This window comes from Schistocerca nitens, chromosome 2 (assembly GCF_023898315.1).
Source record: "Schistocerca nitens isolate TAMUIC-IGC-003100 chromosome 2, iqSchNite1.1, whole genome shotgun sequence".
NCBI classification, from domain to species: Eukaryota; Metazoa; Arthropoda; class Insecta; order Orthoptera; family Acrididae; genus Schistocerca; species Schistocerca nitens.
Window position 1 is genome coordinate 933,749,087 of NC_064615.1, and position 24,489 is coordinate 933,773,575.

Genomic DNA, 24,489 nt, shown 5'->3' on the forward strand with positions numbered 1-24,489 from the left:
TTCCCGTGGCGGAGATCGGTGATGACATGGGCAGCCATATGGTAGTATTTCATGGGTTCCAGGGTAATCTCGGTCACATTACTGCCAAGGACTGTAACCCTTTTGACTGATCAGGTCCATCCCATGATACAATGTTTGTTCTCCAATGGTCATGCTGTGTTCCAAGATGAAAGGCCTGCTGTTCATACAGCTCGCATCATCCAGGACTGGTTTTGTGAGCACAACGATGAATTGTCGCATCTTCCCTGGCCACCAGACACCAGGTCTCAATGTTACTGACCCTTTGTGCTCTACTTTGGAGAGCAGGGTGCGTTATCGCTATTCACCTCTATCATTGTTACCTGAACTTCCCACTCTTTTTCATGAAGAATAATGTGTGTCCCTTGAAAACCATATAGGACCTGTATTTGTGCACTGCGAAACGACTGGAAGCTGTTTTGAATGCTAACGGTTTTTTTACACTTTATTAGGCATCCTAATGCGTTGTGTTTTTGGTCTTTTCATACTTTTATCCACCCCCTTGTACTAGACCTCTTGTTAGCTGGTATGAGCGAAACACTTCGGTGCCACTGTCACAGGCTACGGGTGTGAACGATGGTGTTGTTGTTGAAATCAGTGCTCTGATGTTGCTGTATTCATTACACAACGACGTGCAATAATGTGAGACATAATAGTGTACGCCTGCAGTATAGGATGTTCCCGTTGCGTAACACCGCCCCACCCACTCGACGTCAGTAACAGGCGCTATGTAGCCGGCTTCACGAATGCGCTGTCCAGTGTCGTTGGAAGCCTCGCACGACTGAGATCGCAAAACGCTCACCTGGCAGTGGACGAACTTTGCGCTCAAAATCGGAAAGAATCCCTTGGTTTCCGAAGTGACTACCTTCCGCTCGAATTTCGCAAGAAATTAAAGCTACTGCAAGGTAAGAGGAACTGACACACTAAAATTTTTCCTATACTGATGGTGTGTTTGGAGCGGTTGCAGGATATAAATTGTATAGATTGACATGTGACCTCAACTACTACGTACTACCACTACTAGCATCTCATCGACAGCGGCGTGTGACAGCATCAACCATCCTTGTACCAATGGGGATTGTATCCCTAACTGTTAATAAGGAAACAATAGGATTTTTTTCGTGTTATCTGTCGTATTATTGTCCTGCGTAATAAGTTTTAAATAGAGCGGAAAATGTCAACAATTTAGCATGTTGCCAAAAATAAATTTTTGTCGCACTTATTTTCCATCATGAAACGGAGACAGTCCCGAGTTTAACACAAAAATGAGCTCACCTTTGATTGTGCTTACGTACCAGTGCGAGCCATCAGACTCACAAAGTAAGTTCAATTTTTGTTTTCCGGTTTCTATATTTTGCTGTGTTTCAAAAAGAAAAAAAAAAAAAACAGAGGGCACCATTACGGAGATAATCCTGATGCATTCAAGTGTAGGCAGCAGATCGGGTCACCATTTGGCTGGCGTTAATCACAGCTTTTCAGTTGTCTCGAATACAGGCAGACTGAACTAACGTGAAGGTTGAAGGATCAAAATTTTCAAGTAAATAAAAACCGCAAATGAACATGGAACTTCCGGGGAGAATAATTTTACAGTGTTGAATTGGAAAATATTTTATTCAGTAAGTGATTAGCAAAGTGAAAGAAATTGCAAAAACATATGCCTGTAAAACCTGCTCAGGTTTTCATGCATCTTTTAGCTGTTCTGTGTCCGGGGAGGAAAAATTTGATCTCGCCCGTGATTCAAGTTAAATAGAGTACTGTCTGTCATATAATTTGTCTGAGGAAGATATGTGTTCTTAATAATCGTGCACAATACACCTTGACAATCTCTTTAACAAGAACAGTAATATATATTGAATACATATGTGACGTCGCATCACGTAGCTCTGTAGAAAAGTATTCATTTAACTGATGTTAACACTGTTGCAGGAGTTTTTTTTGTTAGGAAACCAGTTTCAGTGTAATATTGTCTGCGGCAAAATGCTATGTAAGAGGCTGAACTTAGAAATTTTGATTTATTCTATATTTCGGTAACAAACAGATGATATTGATTAATTATTAATCGTTCAGTTAGACACATGGAAAAATAATCTGTGCTACCATTTTACGCCCCTTAAAAGTATAACCAAATGTGATCTAACTGGCACTCTTTCGACTGCTTTCACGGTTGTTTACGGACATTCGACCTTTAGCATAGAATACCGATTTTCAATAGTTTCTGTCTACATTATGACACCAAACACAGGGTATCCCTATGCAGCCAGTGTGTGTGCGTTTTGCCAAACGGCAACACCATACATTTACGAGTAGTTTCCTTAACATTATACTTAAGTGTATGGTCTGTTGCCAACTTGCAACATCATGCAGTGGCGTAGCGTCGATTTCCAGTGCGAACACTAAATTTACCGCCCCACCCCCCTCCCCAATTTTCACAATTAAGAAAAATATCTCAGCTGTCACTATTTCAGATGGATTCAAAATAAACGCGTTTATTTAATTAAAATTTTATTCTGTGTCTCTTTAGCGACGCAAACTCTTTTAATACATTCGCTAAGGCTAATGAGTACCTCTTATTCGGTTTCCAAACTGTTAAACTGAACGTGGACATTGTAGATCTTAAATAATTTCTAATCCTTTTCTATTTAGAGAAGCTTTTCTCGCAACTGACATTACTTACGGCGGTTGTGGGGAATATTCTCAGCATTGTAACTATATTAGGTAGCCCTCCTTCACGTTTGGATTCAAAAACAATCTTTTAATAAACAGCAGTAGGCCGCCGGAACAATAAGTTATTTCTTACACCTTGTTGAAGCTACGAAAGTCCTTAGATACATGTACTCAAGCTTTAACTCTTCTGTCAAAATCTTGAGGAGCTTGGTCGAGGTTGCATTCCTCATCTGCGACGCCGAGTAGTAGTGCAGGCCTTAAGTATTTTTTGGCCGAAGTCTGGAGCGGCTTGAACCTTTCTCTAATTCCAGCAGTGGAGGTTCAGTAAAATTCCTCTCGTTCTTCTTCCAATGGTTCCAATGGCTCTGAGCACTATGGGACTTAACATCTGAGGTCATCAGTCCCCTAGAAATTAGAACTACTTAAACCTAACTAACCCAAGGACACCTCACACATCCACGCCCGAGGCAGGATGCGAACCTGCGACCGTAACGGTCGCGCGGTTCCAGACTGAAGCGCCTAGAACCGCTCGGCCATATCGGCCGGCGTTCTTCTTCCAATTCTGTCTGTAAGGCGAGTATTTTCTGAACACAGTGAGGTAGGTTTAGTCCCTCCGTTTGCAAATAATTCTGAACATCATTCACTTCACACATCACAGGTTGCCAAAGACCCAAGAAACACACAAACGAAAATTACTGCATTGCAACTAGCAAATTTCCTGCTTCCGTTCATGCATTCAAGCTTCTCTAGCGCTGTCAAAATCTCTTTGTAATGATTCCATGTCATGTGTTCCATCGCATGTCCTGAACCCTCTTCATACTTGTCTGCACCGAAAGCGTAACAACCTTCCTATGTGCCGAAGAAAGTACCTGAATTCACCTACACCTCCACCGAAGCTACATGTAAGCAAGCTGGGTTCAGAGAGTGTGGTATGAGCAGGGAACAAATTTATTCGTTGTTGCGCTCCTGTCTGTTTTCTGACCTTTGTAACAGCATTATCACAAGGTTGCCTTTTACAGTTCGTTATGTCGAGTCCGTCAGTGTCGAGTTTACTTACTCTTATTAATATGTTCGGCTGTTTTGTTTTTCGGGTCAATAAAATCTGTAAAAGATTCCACTATTCGTACTTGCCGAGTTTCAATCATCACGTATTGTGATCTTTGTGGGAATTATCCGGGGTACTGTCGAATATCAGGAAATAATGCTTGGCCTCTCGAACCTGACCTAGTCTATAATTTTTTGGCGAACTTTCTTCACTACAATTTCCATAAACTCGTTTTTAATTTCTGGTGGTATATGATAAGTGAGACCTTATTAAATGTTCTTGGAGAACAGGATCGTACTTCGACAGTAGATGCAACAGATCTAAAAAGTTGGCTCCATGGGCACAGGTGCCGCTTTCCCTGTGGTCACGTAAAGCTAAATTTTGTTTTGCTAAGAATGTTATTATGTCAAACATTCTGGTTAGCATTTCATGACATTTTTTAAATTTCTTTTGCCACGACGTCTTGCTCTTTTTTATCAGTTGACTGCCCTTTCTCAAATATTGATTCCAACTCCTCCCATTTGCAAAAAAATTTTATGTAGCACTTCATCCATGGCTGGTGACTGTGGAGTTCAATTTCCACAGTGTATTGAAACAGTCGGAGAGGTAAAACTTCGCGGTCTAAGGCGCTGCAGTCGTGGACTGTGCGGCTGGTGCCTGCGGAGGTTCGAGTCCTCCCTCGGGTATGGGTGTGTGTGTTTGTCCTTAGGATAATTTAGGTTAAGTAGTGTGTAAGCTTAGGGTCTGATGACCTTTGCAGTTAAGTCCCATAAGATTTCACACACATTTGAACAGGTAAAACTTGGATGTGTTCGGTGAGTTTGCGTTTTCAAACAAACGACAGCAGAAGCAAAACAATGGTGCTTTAGAACGAGAATAAGCCACCCTAGTGCATAACGCGATATGTTTTCAAAAACCTCTCCAATCCTTATCTCACCCCCCTTTGAAGTCGAATTTCGAACAATCCCTTCTTAAACGATGCCTACAGTATGCGATCAACACCCTCACCAGATTTCAAGTTTCTGTCCTTATCGGTTTGCGCTGGGCGATGACGATTCAGTCAGTCAGGATAATGTCATTCAAAGGTCTGTGTAAAGAATGTAGATTGCGATACTCTTACCCATCTTACAAGTTGGTTGCCATGAAAATGCTAATCATTTCCATATTAATACACATATTACACTATATGCAAACTTATTTGTTGCATGCCGCCTTCATCATGGTCTTGCCATTTCAATGGTCAGCAGCATATATAACGAAAAGACGGCTGTTGCGGCAAAACAGACTTTGCGAGGCACATCTGACTGTCCCTTCTGTTTATAAATAAAGTTTATAAAGACGTGTAGTGTAGTTGAATTCTTAAGCTCCGAATGCAGAACGTAATACGAAAGTGAGAATTGCTCTTCCCAGTATTAATCGTTGTTCAGGCTTCCTTGAAATTTGCCAGCTGCTTTTAATGGTTACTAGTTTGTTTACCGCAGTTACGTAAATTTGTCTCTGAAGAGCCCGTCGTCGGCTTCGTAGCTGCATCGACTGTTTCAGCATCGCATAGCAGGAGCTTGATCGCAGCCGGTCGTGCTCTGAGCCAAGGTCGCATTACTTCTGCCTGTCCCTCGTGCCCCTTCTCTCCCTCCGACCCTCCCTCCCCCCTCTTTCCCTCTCTCTCTCTCTCTCTCTCTCTCTCTCTCTCTCTCTCTCTCTCTCTGACTCAGCTTTCTACGCATCTTCCTTTTTTCTTCGGCAGTCAGCAAGGCCGAGAAAAATGTGCTGGTCATAATAAGCGGCTTGCCGGGCTCGATTGAGGGCTACACAGCGTCGGCTTCTTGGCGCGCTGTGCAGCCAACCGTGTTGGAAAACTCGCGGGAGACCATTCTGTTGGGTAGCGCAGATGACTGTAAAACATTCTCATATTAAGTTACTGTTGCTGATAGTTCTACTCAGTACCTCATATAATACAGCTGGATGCAAATTATTTGGTGCAGAAGGAAACGGTAGATGACGTGCTGGGAGAGTGTGTTTTTAACAAAAGAGATATAAAAAACAGTCTATAGTTACAATATTTGCCAAATGAGATGGGATACTTTGAACATTTAGGTACAAGAGCTGTATAATTAGCGCATGAATGAAACTGTGATGCGTCTCATAGTCGCAAGGCTTGCTTTATTTTCTCATTGATCAAACACCATACCCTGCACATTGTAAACCGCCCATATTATTTTAGTGCTTTTATTAATGAAAATAATTAATTAAAACTTGCATTAGTCTAGCTAGTTACGAAATTAGACAACAGGTATTAATAATTAGCCAGATATTGATGGCGGACTTACTCCCAACGTATATGTGCCAACAAATGAAGTGCTGACCGTGAGACTAAGATGTTTGCCCTTTTGTCTCACATTTTTATGTGGTTCTGTCCCTTCCAAAATAATTTTATTAATAATGAAGAGGTTTTTAATATGTGAACACTTTTGTACGATGCAGTTATTTTATTGTAAAGGGATTCAAGGAAAACATACCTATTGGTTCAGATTTCATTCACACTACAATTGCAGTCGCTCATTTATCACATGCTTGTGTGAATGTACCACTCGGAACCTGCTCAGCAAGCATGCTCCGGCTCTACTGACAATATTCCGCAACATCGCAGTGTGCTCCCTGCCGCCGTTGGATAAGCAGCTGCAGCAGCAAGTCGGATACTCCTAGCTCACTCATTTGTTACATAGTTTAATTCTTAATTTCTTTGCGTGTTTTTGGTACTTGCATTGTTTAATTCATAAATTTCGGACGTATTATAGTATTTGAGAGTTGTAGCATCGCGTTTTAGTACCTGAATAGTGTAAAATCGCGTAGTCTCCTTCCGCCGCCGAGTAGTGTGTCAGCAGTGCGCAAGTAGCAGCAGTACTGCATTTACTAGGCAATCTTGTATTTTAATAACCGTTTAAATTTTGTGTCGATTTGTTTGCGCTCTCTGTAGATTAGTTCAGACGTTCTTTGCACAACAGTTTTTAGCATGGATAGGGACTGCAACTGCTGTGTTCGGATGCAGGCTGAGTTGGCATCCCTTCGCTCCCAGCTTCAGGCAGTGTTGGCTTCGGTTCACAGCTTGAGGTAGAAGTGGATAGTTCCTGTGAATTATTATGGGTGGAGGTTACACTCAACAACTGAGCTAGGTTAATAATTGGCTCCCTTTACCGACCTCCCGACTCAGCAGCATTAGTGGCAGAACAACTGAGAGAAAATTTGGAATACATTTCACATAAATTTTCTCAGCATGTTATAGTCTTAGGTGGAGATTTCAATTTACCAGATATAGACTGGGACACTCAGATGTTTAGGACGGGTGGTAGGGACAGAGCATCGAGTGACATTATACTGAGTGCACTATCTGAAAATTACCTCGAGCAATTAAACAGAGAACCGACTCATGGAGATAACATCTTGGACCTACTGATAACAAACAGACCCAAACTTTTCGACTCTGTATGTGCAGAACAGGGAATCAGTGATGATAAAAGCCGTTGCAGCATCCCTGAATATGGAAGTTAATAGGAATATAAAAAAAGGGAGGAAGATTTATCTGTTTAGCAAGAGTAATAGAAGGCAGATTTCAGACTACCTAACAGATCAAAACGAAAATTTCTGTTCCGACACTGACAATGTTGAGTGTTTATGGAAAAAGTTCAAGGCAATCGTCAAATGCGTTTTAGACAGGTACGTGCCGAGTAAAAGTGTGAGGGACGGGAAAAACCCACCGTGGTACAACAACAAAGTTAGGAAACTACTGCGAAAGCAAAGAGAACTTCACTCCAAGTTTAAACGCAGCCAAAACCTCTCAGATAAACAGAAGCTAAACGATGTCAAAGTTAGCGTAAGGAGGGCTATGCGTGAAGCGTTCAGTGAATTCGAAAGTAAAATTCTATGTACCGACTTGACAGAAAATCCTAGGAAGTTCTGGTCTTACGTTAAATCAGTAAGTGGCTCGAAACAGCATATCCACACACTCCGGGATGATGATGGCATTGAAACAGAGGATGACACGCGTAAAGCTGAAATACTAAACACCTTTTTCCAAAGCTGTTTCACAGAGGAAGACCGCACTGCAGTTCCTTCTCTAAATCCTCGCACAAACGAAAAAATGGCTGACATCGAAATAAGTGTCCAAGGAATAGAAAAGCAACTGGAATCACTCAACAGAGGAAAGTCCACTGGACCTGACGGGATACCAATTCGATTCTACACAGAGTACGCGAAAGAACTTGGCCCCCTTCTAACAGCCGTGTACCGCAAGTCTCTAGAGGAACGGAAGGTTCCAAATGATTGGAAAAGAGCACAGGTAGTCCCAGTCTTCAAGAAGGGTCGTCGAGCAGATGCGCAAAACTATAGACCTATATCTCTGACGTCGATCTGTTGTAGAATTTTAGAACATGTTTTTTGCTCGAGTATCATGTCGTTTTTGGAAACCCAGAATCTACTATGTAGGAATCAACATGGATTCCGGAAACAGCGATCGTGTGAAACCCAACTCGCTTTATTTGTTCATGAGACCCAGAAAATATTAGATACAGGCTCCCAGGTAGATGCTATTTTTCTTGACTTCCGGAAGGCGTTCGATACAGTTTCGCACTGTCGCCTGATAAACAAAGTAAGAGCCTACGGAATATCAGACCAGCTGTGTGGCTGGATTGAAGAGTTTTTAGCAAACAGAACACAGCATGTTGTTATCAATGGAGAGACGTCTACAGACGTTAAAGTAACCTCTGGCGTGCCACAGGGGAGTGTTATGGGACCATTGCTTTTCACAATATATATAAATGACCTAGCAGATAGTGTCGGAAGTTCCATGCGGCTTTTCGCGGATGATGCTGTAGTACACAGAGAAGTTGCAGCATTAGAAAATTGTAGCGAAATGCAGGAAGCTCTGCAGCGGATAGGCACTTGGTGCAGGGAGTGGCAACTGACCCTTAACATAGACAAATGTAATGTATTGCGAATACATAGAAAGAAGGATCCTTTATTGTATGATTATATGATAACGGAACAAACACTGGTAGCAGTTACTTCTGTAAAATATCTGGGAGTATGCGTGCGGAACGATTTGAAGTGGAATGATCATATAAAATTAATTGTTGGTAATGCGGGTACCAGGTTGAGATTCATTGGGAGAGTCCTTAGAAAATGTAGTCCATCAACAAAGGAGGTGGCTTACAAAACACTCGTTCGACCTATACATGAGTATTGCTCATCAGTGTGGGATCCGTACCAGATCGGGTTGACGGAGGAGATAGAGAAGATCCAAAGAAGAGCGGCGCGTTTCGTCACAGGGTTATTTGGTAACCGTGATAGCGTTACGGAGATGTTTAACGAACTCAAGTGGCAGACTCTGCAAGAGAGGCGCTCTGCATCGCGGTGTAGCTTGCTCGCCAGGTTTCGAGAGGGTGCGTTTCTGGATGAGGTATCGAATATATTGCTTCCCCCTACTTATACCTCCCGAGGAGATCACGCATGTAAAATTAGAGAGATTAGAGCGCGCACGGAGGCTGTCAGACAGTCGTTCTTCCCGCGAACCATACGCGACTGGAACAGGAAAGGGAGGTAATGACAGTGGCACGTAAAGTGCCCTCCGCCACACACCGTTGGGTGGCTTGCGGAGTATAAATGTAGATGTAGATGTAGAACTTACTCATTTTTTTACGATCTCCCTGTACCGGCCCTGCTGACTTGGTATTAGGCCTGCTCGGACTCGAATTACTCACTCTTTGCGCCAAAATATTTCCAGGCGTGGCTTTCTCCCTTCTAGAACGATGGGGCAGCGATGTACTGTAGTTGTGCCGTAGCAAAAGTGTTGAAAGGTAGATTCGATCCTTCAAGTATGGGATCGATAGCTGTACCCTTTCTACATCAGTGTAGAACAGGAAAAAATTTGATAAAGAGGGTGACTAAACACCTCTGGCACACGTGAAGTTAATTTATCAGCATCCGTGGGAGCATGCGAGCCAAAGCTAACTGATAATGGAACGAGTCAGTACCTAGTTCATATATGAAGACCACACGGAAAGAAGGGGTTTAGTCCATTACATCGATTTTCCAGGAGAGCAATTTTAAAGGTTAAAACATTACAGTTTCATTGGTTACTGAAAGATGCTTTTGTAATTTATGTGGCTGTGGGTGTTTGGCACTTTCCAGCCACCTTGGGTAGCGGTACTTGCGTCATCAGCTAACGTCACGGCAGTCATCTTGAATGATGTCAATCGCGTCACACTGCGACGTCTTGGATCACTGTACTTTGGGATGATGTCCTTGTTGTCTGCGAGAGGCAGTGGATCAGAGCGTCTTACTGTCAGTTTAGAACCTGACAAAGACCTCGAAGTCGTGGCAGAAAAACAAAATTTTTTGCAGTGTACAGATCATATTAGAGCAGAAAAAATAATGTTTCAAACAACGAGACAGGGTCACATGGAGCGTCTCTTGCGGCTTACAGTATGGTCTGTGGGGTATACGGTCATCCTCCTACAGTACAGGTGATGGAACTTTACTGGTCTGTGAAGTTGATCAATAACTGTATATTTAATAGGATCGTCACGTGCTCAATGCCAGCATGCATGCGGTATTTGTTTTCTACTTACGGGAGGAGGGAGAGGCAGTAAAAATCTTATCTGGTTATCTATCAGATGAAGTTAGTTGAGCTTTTATAGGTCATAATTTTTCTCTGATGGATGGTACAGAATAGAGAAGATAGCGTGTTGGGGAGATAGATGTCAACGGACATGGATCTGTAGTATTTGTATGTAGTTTAGAGATGCACCACAATGTAGTAGCAAAACCCACGTCCTTCCCCCAGTTCCCGTACTGTCTTTTATACTACTTCATGTTTCAGGAGCAGGCCTCATTTCCATAGAATGGTCAAAACACAGCTCTGTCACAGTAACTCAGCTTCGTCTTATTTCTGCACGAATTGCAGGAAGTGATAGATATAGTTTCCTCTGACCCCTACTCAGTTCCGACGTACACTGGAACAATCATGTGCGCAAAGGTGCGGGGATGGTAGCATATTGTCTGAGGAGGCATTTGCAGGATGCATGGGGGCTACCTAAAATTATTCGGCAATTTTACTGTAGGAGATAGATTCGAGGAAGGTGGATCGTTTGGAGACATAAGAGTGCCAGAAATACGATTGAGTAGTGGTTGTAATCGTTAAAGGACACATTGCAGGTATGTGTTTGAATGGAAAGCCTTGATTCCAAATCCCAGACAGCATTTCTAGTGGATAGCGTGGCATCAGAGATCTGAAAAGCTTGTGTACATGTCTTATGACCTCAATCATCACATCATCTACTACTGTTTGTGATCCTTCTCAATCAACCATTGCCTGTAGCCCAGTGGATGTATCACCGACCCTCTGACATTGCATCGAGATACAATGCGTTACAAATACTATAGAATTATCTAGCTGGGGCGGTGTGAGGGAGTTGCAAATACCGCTTACATACCACGTTCCTTAGCCGAATCACCTTCAAAATGCGGTAATTTTATCACAAGGTTTCAATGTGGGCTAAGTGTTGGTCTGATAATACACATTCCTACCATCACCGTCTCGGTATTTGTCTGGAAAAAACCACCTCATTCAGAGGTAATGTTGTACCTCAATTTATAAAGCCAGTATAGCTTTTAACATGGACACTTGTATGGATCTGTAGAACCAAGACCGCTTGTGACATTAACATACAGTAGTTGCTGCAGTCAGGTTTTTTTAACATCTGACCGATTACGTCTCTCTTTCTACGACACAGTGGTAGCACTCACAAGAAAAAACCTATGAGACATGCCAACCCATCATTGATTTTCGGTCAGTATTATTGTGCATCATGTGGAATCATTTATTGGTCAAGTGTTATACTGCCTTGAGCATCAGGCTTATAATGTATGTGTTTGTGTTCCAACATGTGCAAAAGGGAATGACTATGTCCAGTCGTAAGGAAGGTATGGATTTGACATCGAGCACTGGGATAGCAAAGGGAAGAGTATGTCAAGTCATAAGAATGGTAAATATATTTCTATTTCCAGAGCCACAGCTGTATTTCCGATACTTCACTCATTGTCGAATGTCGCTCAACTGAGACCTCAATCGTAACATTTAGTTGTAAGCACATGGATAAAATATATATGTGACCGGTTTCCTAGGGTGATGATTCTACCTGTGCATGCTTGCCGTGCAGTGCTGGTGACATGTGTGGGGATGATTTACGTTTCCCATTAACGGTAGAAGTCCTCCGAATGGAGAGACCTGTTGGAGTGCAGGAATGTAGACGTCTTAACCGGATTGTCCTCTAGACGACTGAATAGCGAACTAATACTTAGTATGTGTTGGATAGCTTTCGTGATCACATGGAACTTTGACTAGATTCAATATGGACATGTGTTTGTGCTGGACCATTTTACCATCCCATATGAATTGTTCAGTTGACTGCTTCTTCACATTTTACGTCTTTATTTAGTTGAGAGAACATCGATTGTGTTGTGTGCATCTAGCATGTGGAAGACACATTTGCCGGTTCTGTAGACGTGAGAAACACCTTAGTTGACCTTGTAAATTATAGGGATGATTTGGAATCTGTTACATCACCAACATCAGTATTCGAGGATGGAAATATCAGTTTCCTCTATTTGTTTCGAGTTCTCACATAAAGGTCCCCTTAGACAGGATAAGGGCTAAAGTTTCAGGTTTGTAAAGAAATAATTTCCAGTCTATATCTTCGGAATTATGTTGTGCGAGCGATCGGTAGGCTACTGCTGTGTGCTTGATATCGAGAAGTACCGCGAAAATAGTAAAATATTAAGGCGAACCATGCAAAAATACATGTGTTCTTGTAATCCCACAGTCTGGAGATGGGTGTAGAAAAGCAAGCACGCAATCAGGTCCGGACCAGAAACAGCAAAGTATTTGTGACAAGGGGAAGCGAGTCCGAATTTGTAGAACAGTTCTGAGCGTGACTTTGGTCCACTGAGGGTGAGCTGGTCATGCTCCTGTCCTCGGTGGGAGAGCAGTGTAATTGCGTAGGAGGTTTTCCATATTTGATGTATAGGGTACACGATGATATATTGATGGGTCGCAGGTCGATTTCACGTTCTAATATTCAAGCTCTTGCCCTCAGTGGGTGGGCGTTGTAATTGAGTAAGAGTCTTTCCATATTTGACGATATGTAGGGCTCGTTAGAGGATTTAATTGTTGGTGCAATATGGTGTCTGTATAAAATAGTTTTTTGCCGCTGAAAGCCTTGTCTGCAGGAAGAAGAAACAAGGCTGTCAGTGCTTCCACATCGATGGCATCAGTAATTCGGCGGGTAAATTCGATAAGAGCCAATCATAATGATAGATTCATTCACAAGACAGCCTTTGTGCTGGGACGTAGGAGTGTCTACAAACAGATTTGAACAAGATGGAGGCAAGGTATGTATGGAAAGTTCTGAGAAAGCAAGTGTTCAAAGACAAGTTTAAGCATACCATCCATCTCTGGCGGGGATGCTGTCACTCATCTGCACTGTAGCCATTAGGACATCTCCAGACCTGTAGCTGTAGGATACCGAAAATTCATGACATTTTTTTCTCTTCTGTATGGCAGTGCTTCGATTTCTGTATGCGTAATTGTTCTGAAATGCCCCCATCTGTGCTTAGACAGCGATCTATTTCCAGACAAGGAGAATGCTCTTATGATTAACGGTGTTTTCGCAAGTGTGCACAGGCTTTTAGCTGTGTGAACGTTTCTGAGAGGTATATTGACAGCAGGATGAGCATTCCACCATGAGGCGTGACCCACGCTGGGTATGCAGGTACGGCTAGACACGTCACGCATGAACTGTTAGAATTGCTAGGGAGAAAACAGCGTATGCTATTCTGGAACTGATTTCTGCAGCATCACTTGGGAATTGGCTCTTTGCCAGACTGCAGGTAGGGGGAGGGTTCACGTCAGCAGTGTCGAACACATGCAAGCACAGCCCACCTTGGAGCGTCTGCGCTTTGAAAATAGGTCTTCGCCCCTGTCCAATCGCATCATCAATGACGCCTAGGTGATCACATATTTCGAGAGGAATTTCTCAGGTGCCAAGTATGAAGCGGATGCCGCCACCTCATGCTTGAGGGACCCAAATGTGCACTTGTGCTTGGCTTGGGAGTTAACAGCGACGTCACTTTGTGGGGGTTGCCGCTAGCCTCCTCCGCGGTCCAGTGGACAGGGGGGAGGTGGGCAGTGCCTGTGTATGTTCTTTGCGTGTCTGTTGCATTATTTTGTGAGCAGGTCTGTAGGTTGTGCTGTGCACTATTTGGACAGTTTACGAGTACTGAGCGTTTCTACACATCAGACGGAATGGAAAACAGCGCTTTCTGGTGGCAGTACTGTGTACTAGGTCAGTTGGATTCTAGACCTCGTGGTGGAGACACGGGATTGTGGTAGTGCTCAAATTGTTTAAATAAAGACTGGTGCATGATTTCAACAGCTGATGATTAGCAAGCATGGTTGCAGAGTCTTTTAGGGGTTTGCATGTCTGTAGGCTGTGCGGCGTGACCCCAAGCATGTCAGAGCATGTGTTTTGTATCAGTGTAATAAATATACTCCATCCCTAAATAAATTATTCCAAAATAAATAAAGTACTCTCCTTCCCCTCTCCAACAGCCTGGCACTATTCAAGTCCTTTTCCCATGAATCTGTAGGAGGTGGCGGTTGGATGACTTAGGTTAGTTGGGGTATCCCAAGTGACCTATCTTCCCGTGCATTTCTTAGGTTAGTAGAGATAACCTTGGTGTTATGCATTATTCTGTTGTAATTTGAACTTCCCGCCATTTCTCTGGTGGAGGAGAGGGGAGAGGAGGGGAGTGGGGGTTAGGTTAATGGAGGTAGCCCAAGTGTCCTTCTCTTTCACGCCATTTTCTTAGGTTAATAGATGTAGCCCAGTCGACCTATCTTCCTGCCAAAATTCAAACTTGGCGCCAGTTCCTAGGATACCTTTCTCCCCCCCCCATTTTCTTAGGTTAGTAGAGGTTGCATTGTCCTGATGGAACTTGAACTTCCCACCAGGTGTGGGGGGGGGGGGCGTGGCAGGGGGGTGTGGCACTTTCCCACAATCTTGGATAGCGGTACTTTGGGCCAGAAACCGCCTTGGGGTTGGGTGACATCACGGCCACAATCTTGGATGACGTCATCAACTGACGCCAGTTGATGACGTCATCGCTGCCATCTAGGATAACAGTACTTTGGTACAGAACTGACCTTGCCCCAATACTTGCATTGATCCTGCAATCTTAATCACTTGAAAATGTTACATAGTCAAATGTATTCCCAAAACTTCATTACATTAATTAATTTTTGTTGTTGTGATTTTTCTCGTCAGTGTATGTGTTTTGTATGAATTTCAGTCTTTATCATTACTGCCTGAAAAAAACCTTATGTGATGGGGGGAAACCAGTAACATTTCTGAATTTACCGTATCAAAAAACATTAAAACCAACTAAAAATATCGAGAAAAAATTGCGAAGTATAGATTGCTAGACCTGTGTTATTTGAGTTTTCTGTTTATCTTAGTGGAGGAACTTCCAGTAGATCGAATGAGGAAATGTGTTCGACATGGGTACAATTAAGCCTCGCTCACTCGAAGCGCTACTGCATACAACATTCCTTGGAACATTCTAGTGGAAACTGCCAATACGCAGGGGATCGACAATAAATTAGAAAGAGTGTGTTAAAAACAGTGGTGTGGTTAACACCAGCATTGTATGGAATAACTAAGAAAGTGAGCTATTAAACTGCTGGACCGTGGAAAAAAACAAAGATAAAATTACGAGAACTAGAAGCATTATTATTCTTCATAATAAAAAGGTAAATAGAGAGCGATCGGCACTAAAGTAGCGGAAGAGTGATGGAAACAGTGGTCTTGTTTGTGATTCACACCGGCATTATCTAGGGTCGTGCAAAAAGAAACATTAAACTGGCTGACGAGGGAAAGAAAGGCATAAAGATAAGATTATGAGAAGTTGCAAGTTATACCAGCAGATAGAAACGTGCATGTCATTCAAAGTAAAAAGAGACTCCGGGAGAAATGAAAAGCACTAAGTGTACTTCGTGAACCTAGTAAGAATTTGGTATTACCGTGTTAGCTTTTGTCATTTGCCTGGCAATGTCTGAGACGTTTTATTACTGATTTACATTTCAATTCTAAGCACATTCGTTCAAAAAACCATAACTGATAATATCGTTAAGGGTCTAGTTTACATTTATTCTCACTACCAATTAATAAAATGTGTCAAGTAAGTTGCAGCTTATCACTGACAGTTACTAAGTCTATAAAATTTGAAGCACGTGACACGCTACCGGAATTCTTATTTCACGTGGTTGTCAACCATTCGACTGATCGTTTTAGGGAAAACTGATAAATACCCCACCTTAATTTTTTTCTGATGTAATTCAGTCCCCAAGCCGGGGTCAGTCAGTAATCCAACTGTCGAAAAAAGTTTCCAACTGGCAATAGATAACTTGCCAACCATTCATGTGGGATCATACTCATAACGCCAATTTTCCGAGTTCAAAAGTGTGTAACGCGAGGCCCGTTCAAGGAGCTGGGAAACCAACTACTGCTTCTCAGAATATTTTCTACTTATTGAGATTTATCATGAACAATATCTCTTTCTCTCCGCGAGCGCTCTCTTCATGGAATCAATAGTAGAAACGCGAATAATCTATATGAAGACTAATAATCATTTAATTTCGTCCATAAATGTGTCCGTTATTCAGGACCACACATTTTCTGTGGCTTCGTAACAATCGTAAGAAACTTAGCTACTAATAATGTACAGTTTAAGAGGTGCCTAAGGATATATTGGTGGACAACTCTTTCTGCCCCATTGATGTATTTCTTAGAAGAACCAGTTGATGTGTATATTATTAGTAATGTCATATAATGTGTTATATAAATTATAACTTCTGCACATCTTCAGTGCAATAATGCAAGCTGTGTATGTAAGTGTTGTAAACCAAGTACATTTATTTATGGGAAAGTACATACGTCCAAAAATGTACAATTCCACAGGAAACTTCAGCCAGAAACGGTTATTATCAGTTCCTCACAGCCCGACGACTACGAGGTTTGACAAAAAGAAGAGAGAGAGAGAGAGAGAGAGAGAGGGACTGCTTGCATTACCAATTAGTAAGCAATTATTTTTAGCGATGTACACTGATGACCATTAAAACTGCAACACTATGAAGGCAGCATCCAAATTGCCATGAACTGATGCTCGGATGTGCAAATCATTAGGATTTCATCACAACTGCACAAAGCAGATATGAGTAACGTCACATATAGTCCGTATGTCAGAGAACATTACACAGCGGGTTCCTTATTCAGAAATCGCTTCTGAATATTAGCTGTATGTGAGACGATCGTATTATATCTCATGTAGGATGGAGAAACGTGTTGGAATACGACAGCGGCAGGGTCGTCATCAATCAGGACGTGGTTTATGTTCACGTTGATAGTGACCCCTCGAATATGAAATCGATGGTTTCAGGAGCACAGGATCGCACAGTTGAGGCACGTTACTTGAGCTAGCAAATGGGCTTTTTTACAGTAAGACAAACATCCACAAGGACAGAGCGCCGACGTATGAAGCACTACTGACTGTCAGCACAGCTAAATATTGACATCGTGATCTGACGTCAGCTTGCATGCAATCGTCTAGTCATGGGCCCTGCAGATTTAATAGTCAACGTCTGAGCTTCCTTCCAGACTGCGGGACGATGCGTTATAAGGAAAAACGATAAATGTAGACGTCATATTTTTTTCCTCCAGCAAACTGCTAACGAAAAATAACAACGTAACACCCAACTACATATCAGTGTGTTTCCCGCAGCACGAGGAGAAACGGTTCTTCCTTTACGTATTAGCCATTTGTCAAGCTTACAACTGACTGGACAGATGTCAATTAAGTCAACTCGTCCACTATTCCTTTAGCATCTCTCAACGTTAACAATAAAATGAATATAATTTGATGAAAAGCCGTTGTTAATAAGAACTTTATGGAAGTCCACGACCGGTTTCGGCATTTATATCACATCATTTTCAAGTGAATCTGAAATTGCCATTGTTAATGCATAATACGATGGATATATAAATATTTTACATAACAGGAGATGAAAACTACAGAAATAATATAAAAAAAACAGAAATAAAACTTTCATTGTGCTATAGAGAAGCAACGTCAAATGATAAAAACAGTAAAAGTTGCAAGAATTGAAAAAATTGTATGCCCAAAGACATCTTTTTGTCTTGATTATAAAATCTGTCTACAATTTGATACATTGGAAGTATTAGCATACTGTAGCTTTTAGAAAAGTTGTATTCTGACGTGTAAAAATATCAAAATGCATGCTTTACCAACGAAAGAGTAATACTTTTTTTTTTTTTTAGATTTAATAAAAGTGTAATATAGTCGCAGTGGACGTGACGTCAAAGTGAGTGGAATGTTATGTCCTCTAGCGTGCTAAAGTTGAACCACAGGGGACACTAGAGGGCTCTGGTGTAGGTTAGACGCACCGCAGACTGCTTACAAAAGCCTTTTCGTAAACATTTTCGAAGTTGCGCAGCATCTCTAAAGGACGTTGCCAAAACCGGTGTTTCTTAGTGTGTATTGCTCTTCAAGCGTGTTTTTCTTAGGTTTTTCCAGGTGGGTATAAATTTCTGTTTCTTTATGTATGTCCATAAAGTACCCCTTCTTCATTTTTGACGGATTACCAGATCGTTTCCGATGCTGTGTACAGTGTGACTATCTTGTGTGAAATGAGCTGGGTAGGTGCACTTACTTCTTACGTCTTTTTCGTTTTAATTCTGTGTCTTACTTGTATTGCATTTTAAAGATCCTTCCTTTTTGTCTGATATAGTTAGCATTGCATTCAGGGCACTAAATGTTATGTGTGCCACAGTTTTGATATTAGTCTTGCGTTGTGTTAATGCCATATATTAAAAGACGTAAAAATGTTGGCTGAGATGTATATGCGATGTTTACATCATTTTTAAAGACTATGCAGTCTACGTTAGACCTGCCCATTGAAAGGAAACAGTACGAATTGTTTGTTATGTAGTACCCCGTTTTGTGTTCGTTGATTCCTATTAGATTTAATGAAATTATAAATTTCATCATCGACCATGCTGTGATAGCCGTCATTCCTGGCCGTATTTCGCATCCAGCGAAATTCCGTTTTTACTTCACTAGCATGTAGTGGCAGTTTAACCCTTGGTCATTTTTTTGTCGCACTCTGTCCCAGGTACAGCCTAACAGACTGGTGTATTTAAATAGCCATAAAAATTGCATTTAACAATTTCAGTGAAAAACGTAAAGCTTTTATGCAAAAGATTAGAGTAATACCACACAAAATATATATTCAAATAAATTTTAAAGGTTATTTTTACGAAAAAACGCATTTAAACAGAAAGCTGCTCAAAATGAACACAGTTATTACATGCTAATGTTATTATGAAAACTCAAATACCTTGCACACCAAACTTTACTTTTTGCTATATCTTTTTTATTTTGTATTATACATGTAATAATAAAACATAAATCCCATAAAACATTCAAAAAAAATTAAAATTTCACTTGTACTCTTTAAATTTTTATTATCCTTACAGGGGTTTTGTTTGCGCTCCCAGGACATTTTTGGAGAGATTCGAGGCAGATTGGTTTCTTGCAACAAAGGCGTGTTTCTCTTCGTTTCTGGGCGACAGGTGGGGCATGTTTTGCGTTTTTCCAATCGTTCTATAACGAATTCCGTTCTCTACACCCAAAAGACTGTGAATGGGATACCGAACAAGGTGCCGCAGTGGTGAGCACGCTGGACTCGCATTCCGGAGGATGACGGATCAAACCCTCGTCCGCCCATCCTCGTTAAGTTTTCCGTGATTTCCTTAAATCGCTCCAGGCAAATGTTGATGATTCCTTTGAAAGGACACGGCCAACTTCTTTCCCCATCCTTCCCTAACCTCTACGGTGAATGGATGCACGAAGTGCACGGGGTAGGTGATAGTTATTGACTCGCATTTTGTGTGTGGTGCCACCAAGGAGTTAGCAAAAATTGAAGCTGCATACCTGAATGTCGTCTTTGTAGGAATTATGAAGGACAAACGCTTTCACCCCACTTACGTCCAACATGCGGAAAAATGCAATTGGCCAACGTTGGAAGAGGCTTAGACGACAAGCGTTATTTGTTTCGACAATATATACCTCTAGAAAAACCTTTACTAAAGATTCAGTCTCTACACTACTGTCTTCATTATGTGTTTCAATCAAGGCATTCACAGGTGGGAAAACAAATTCGTCTTCACTTTCGCACTGTTCCTACTCTGAATTATGTTCGCTTTCAGTTTGGTTGTCGCTATCTGATCCAACATCACTTCCTAAACTGTCCACAGGGTTTTTTTTTTTTTCTAACGTATCCTCAAAATCAGGTTCCATAACACGAACAGTAGACGAAGAGCTGGCTACTGAATCTATAACGCAAAGTCGCACTTGCGATCTGAGAGACCGCTAACACGAAAGAACAGTAATAGTACAGGTCGACGTCACATTCTAGTCGCTACTGACGAAGGAAACCACCGCAGCTTCAGGAAAGAACTGGAAAACGCCGTAATCTCGTACCTCACCCCCATGCAGTAGCAGCAGAGTAACAATGATTCATGGCAGTGGAAATAAAAAGTTAATGGTTTTTTCCTGCTGGTGCTTGCCAATAAAAATTATGCATTTTGTTAAAGACATTTACACACTGGTCAAATTCTTGTTGTTGTGGTGGTGGTGGTGGTGGTGGTGATTGAATTGTCGGACGCTCAACTGCGCGGTCATAACGCCCGTACCAATTTTTACACAGTCCATTTTCTTTTCACAATCCAATCTAGTCTCTCTAACAAATGGTGATGATGAAATCATGAGAACACACCCAGTCCCTGGGCAGAGAAAATCCCCAACCTGGCCTGGAATCTAACCCGGAACCCCCGTGATCCAGACGCAGCAACGCTAGCTCCTTGACCACGAGCTGCGGACATATTCTCGTTGTGAGCCACAGAATAAGACGGAATATGTTATCAACGTAACGTTTGTAGTACACTAAGCAGGCGTCAGTTTTTAAATCCACTTGACTTCTGTTGTTTCTGCTATTTCTCGTTGCTTCCCTATAGCGCAGAGAAGTATAGATTGTTTCTGAACTTTAACTGTACGTATCTTAGCATCTTTTAACAACGGTAGTTTCAGACACATTTGAAAAAGGCCTAGAATAAAGGTCTCATCAGCAACTGGCGCCAATTTTCATTAATTTAACATACAATTGTGCCATCATCGCCCTTCGAACGTGGAGAAACTATTAATGAAATGACTTCTTACAAACTAGGGAAGCATACACACAACAGGTAATAGATTTTGCTGTCTCAAGATTGTAGTACGTACTTAGATGTAACAAAATCGAGATTTCAAAGTTTTTCGAGCAGTTGCATACCGTACGAGAGCGCTTACCACCGAGCAGTGGCGGACCACAAATCTGCCCTAATGAAGTTCAGGTCTCGTTATTTTTTGTTCTAATCTTCCACCAAACGCTTGGGTGCCTACTGTTCATTCGAAGTTGAAACTACTGGTGACGGCTCCAGTTAAAAAATGCGTTAACAGTATATTTGGCATGAACAGAAATGAAAGATCGTCCAGGGTGGTTATGAGCTGTTGACTCGTACCTCGATCACTTCTGGTATCGAAATGAAGCGATCTTTAACACAGTGGGTAAGAAAGCAGGCGGCTCTGGCCCATTCCACGAATAGGGGACACAGCTGTTTCCTCTTCAAAAGTAGTACAGTGTCCATTATTCAAAGCAGGTATATTCCGCTATCACTTCACTGTGATACGCACATAAATGTAAAGATAAATACTCATCACCATTTCATTATTATTGTTGTTGTTTTTTGAAGTAACGTGATTCGTTGTAACTTACAATGATACCAGTCTCTGATGGAAGATAAAAAAATTAATGCTGAAACGGCCAGACTTGCAGAGTTTTGCTTAGGCCGGTGCTCTGGTAATGTGTTAAGTAGTCTCGTAAAACGGAACCTCGAGTCGTCACAAACCCTTGAGAAGCTGGTCGTACTAAAGCAGCAGCATTTGTTTCAACTAAGTATGTCCAGGTACTACAATCCTTATGAGACATGAGTGAAAATTTGGATGGGGCCCCTCCACGCCCGCACCAACGTGGTGACCAAACCAAAAGTTCTACTGTCACTTCCGTATAACATGTTAGTTTTCAAATCGTGAGTCACAGGATGCGGGCTGTGATGTTGTCCATACGTCTGGGTAGGATTACTCATTGACATGGTCCATCAGGAGACAGAAAGTGGACGAAAGCGATCGAAGGGTAGCGGTTTGTAAGGGCAGAGGGGGCAAAAAGTGCCAAGGCAAGCGCCAAGGCAAAAAACCTCTGCGACAGTAGGACGAGTAGTAAGCGCAGTAGCGGCTTGCTAGCTGCAACAGTGTATGCAAGGTGTGGATATGTTAGTGCGAGGTATCGTGCGTCGTTGCATTTGTCGTTGCGGGTGCTCGTTATAGGGCCTGCTGCAGCTGCTGCGTTCCTGTAACAGTTAAAGGTCGTCATACGTTAGTGGGCGATCGGTCATGGATCAGCTCACAGTGCAGGGGGGGTGGGGGGGGGGCGGGGAGCTGGTTTGCGTGCTGTGTACAGTACGGTTTCCCTGCAATTGCCTGTTTTTCGGCGGGTCGAGCATCTTGGGTTACCAGTGGTAGCTGTGTTGCAGGGGCACTGTCGCGTTAGCGTGCTATGGACCGTAGATGTTTAGTTTCTTGCTAATAGTGTCTTTGGTCTATTATGTTTCCATCTATGGTTGTGGTCTTAGTTACCCAGAGAGAGGATAAACCGGTTACGCGAGTGTCTCGTGTTTCTGTACAGTCGTTTGGAGAGTTTTTGGAATACCTGCAAGATGATATCTAGCCGATATTCCCGGTGAAGATCCGCGGTGCGTGTATAGCGCGGAGCGTTGCTTATGATTCTGACAAGGGAACCTCCCCATCGCACCCCCCCCTCAGATTTAGTTATAAATTGACACAGTGGATAGGCCTTGAAAAACTGAACACAGATCAATCGAGAAAACAGGAAGAAGTTGTGTGGAACTATGAAAAAATAAACAAAATATACAAACTGAGTAGTCCAAGTGTAACATATCCAACATCTAGGACTATATAACACGATGAGCGCCGTGGTCCCGTGGTTAGTGAGCAACTGCGAAACGAGAGGTCCTTCGTTCGAGTCCTCCCTCGAGCAAAAATTTTACTTACTTTATTTTCGCAAAGTTACGATCTGACCGTTCATTCATTGACGTCTCTGTTCACTGTAATAAGTTTAGTGTCTGTGTTTTGCGACCGCACCACAAAACCGTGCGATTAGTAGACGAAAGGACGTGCCTCTCCAATAGGAACCGAAAACATTTGATCGCAAATTCATAGGTCAACCGATTCCTCCACAGGAAAACACGCCTGAAATATTCTATACGACACTGGTGACGGCATGTGCGTCACATTACAGGAATATGTTGTCGACCCACCTAACTTGTACACTTGGCGAATGGGTAAAAAGATTCTTCTACCTTGCCCGATTTAGGTTTTCTTGTGGATGTGATAATCACTCCCAAAAAAGTGATGAAAACATTGAGTTTGTCGCATAAGCGGCAACAAATGAATGCAACAGTTTCACAGTCGCACAGTTTTCCCTGTGCTCTGTCAAAACAAACGTTTTTAACGTTTTCAAGTTTTTCCGTGTGTAGACCGTCAAATCCTGCATGTGTCCAAGCAAATCTGATTATGTCCTGGAATTTTGGAGAGCAAAGTTGATCATGTCTGAGTGCATGAGCTTTGATAATTGTCTGAAAATAAAAAATTAAAACTTTTCACTCGAGGGAGGGTTGAACCAGGGACCTTCCGTTCCGTAGCTGCTCACGGTAACCACGGGACCATGGTGCTCCTCAGTCAACAGGTACCTTAATGTAACATCTCTTGCACACGGACTACTTAGTTTGTATATTTTGCTTATTTTTTCATAGTTCCATACAACTACTTCCTGTTTTCTCGATTGATCTGTGTTCAGTTTTTCATGGCCTATCCCTGTGCCAACTTATAACTAAATCTGAGGGGGGTGCGATGGGGAGGTTCCCTTGTGAGTACTTTGTTCTGTATGAGCTGCAGAGGGCGCAGGCGTGTGGGCGCAGCGTATCCCCAGACGGGAGCAGCATACGTCATCAGAGGTCTGATAAGTGTGGTGTACATGGACCTGGACACCCTCCTATTCAGTGTGCTATGCCTGTTAAGCATAGGGTAGAGTTGCGTTTGTTTTGTTGGTCACGTGTTGAATGTGGTCCCCCCAGAACAGTTTCCGGTCCAGCCAGACACGAAACGTATTGGGCGTGCATGTAGTGATGTTGGGTTGCAGTGGTGATGTTTGCGCAGTAGTTTCGGTCTTCTAGTGAACAGAACGGCTTCGCACTTGTCGACGTTTATTCTAACACGCCATTTCACCAGCCAAGGCTCTGCCGCTCTGACTGCAGTCTGTAGTCGTGAGTTATGTTAGACGGCTTCCAATCTTGCTCGAGGATGGTAGATTCATCCGCGTAGATTGCCTCCGTCGTGTTGCGAAATAGTCACACCGTTAGCTGTGTGCTTCCCGTGATAGATCGCGCAGCTCCTGGAAAGCA

At 42.4% G+C, this 24,489-nt stretch overlaps 1 protein-coding gene across 2 annotated transcripts in view; it reads left to right on the forward strand.

The window, feature by feature from the left end:
- The first annotated feature begins 759 nt into the window (after window positions 1-759).
- LOC126237258 (glutathione S-transferase-like) overlaps window positions 760-24,489 on the forward strand; it is an 89,316-nt gene continuing 65,586 nt past the window's right edge. Inside the window, exon 1 of one of the 2 annotated variants that reach the window (XM_049947180.1) lies at window positions 760-923. The gene's annotated coding sequence lies outside the window, so the exon portion shown is untranslated. Of the gene's footprint in view, window positions 924-18,289; window positions 18,431-24,489 lie in introns of those variants that run through there. The other variant, XM_049947181.1, reaches the window with a different exon arrangement.